Genomic DNA, 1,110 nt, shown 5'->3' with positions numbered 1-1,110 from the left:
CCCCAATCACCAATGCCATCTCCACCTTTGGGGTACCCTGAACCCGGCTGGAGCTGGTCTCCGGCAAGTGGCGCCCAACGTGGGGCCTCAAAGTAAGCTTTCTTTTTCTTTTTCAGGATGGATAGGACCTCACCCAGGGTGCTGCGGACCTCTCTGTAGAGACAGGCAGAGCAAGGAAGGGTGAGCAGTTTAAGATCTGTGATAGAATCATGGGCCAGAGTGAATCTAAAGAAAGGAACACAACTACTAGTATTTTGAACATATTGTCTGATAGAGGAACCAATTGGCTTGCCTTTTGCATTTTGTATGCCTTAGCTTTATGGAATATTATCCGAGATGCTTTAAATCCACAGCATGATTTCTCTAAAATTCCAGCCAAAAATTAAAGGCACTCCCCTGCTGGCCGTAGCCTCGGTGCCTCCTTTAGATGATGAATTTTTCCCCAAGGAGGAGATGGAGTTGGAGGAGGAAGTGACTGGGTATCATAAGTGAAAAAATCCTGGTAATGTTGCCAAGGTACCTCCTCCCATACTCTTTACTAGAAATAAGGTGAAAACACCGAAATTCACACCTGGGTATGTGTCTCCAGCTAATGTAGGTATGCAGGGAGCCAGAAAAAAGGCTGAAAAAGAGGGAGATTTTACCTTGTCTTCTTACTTTCCAGTAATTTATATGGAAGAAGGCACAGTAAATGAGGCACCTCATTGGGAGCCACTACCATATAAATTGATTAAGGCACTTAAAGAGGCTTGTAGCTGGGCTCGGTGGCTCAGCCTGTAAACCCACGCCTTTGGGAGGCTGAGGTGAGTGGATTGCCTGATTCCATGGGTTCGAGACCCGCCTGGGCAGTGAGACCTCATCTCTACAATAAATCATGTGTGCATGTGTGTGGTAGCGCATGCCTGTAATTCTTGGAAGACTGAGGTGGAAGGATCGCTGGAGCCCTGCAGGCGAGGCTGCAGTGGCGGGAGCGGCCACTGCACTGCAGTCTGGGTGACAGACTGAGACTCCAGCTCCAAAAAAAAGAGGCTTGTACTCGGTATGGTCCTACGGCTCCTTATACTATTACTATTATGGAACAATTTGCCACTCGGTGGATGACACCACAAG

General features: G+C 47.9%; 1 protein-coding gene across 1 annotated transcript in view; it reads right to left on the bottom strand.

Moving 5' to 3' along the window:
- LOC103259579 (membrane-spanning 4-domains subfamily A member 4A-like) overlaps positions 1-1,110 on the bottom strand; it is a gene marked incomplete at its 5' end in the record, with an annotated part of 9,020 nt that overhangs the window by 1,122 nt on the left and 6,788 nt on the right. The window lies entirely within an intron of this gene.

This window comes from Carlito syrichta, unplaced genomic scaffold, assembly GCF_000164805.1.
Source record: "Carlito syrichta isolate Samal-C Ts95f unplaced genomic scaffold, Tarsius_syrichta-2.0.1 Scaffold302902, whole genome shotgun sequence".
Taxonomy (NCBI): domain Eukaryota; kingdom Metazoa; phylum Chordata; class Mammalia; order Primates; family Tarsiidae; genus Carlito; species Carlito syrichta.
This window is presented reverse-complemented; position numbering and strand designations above follow the sequence as displayed.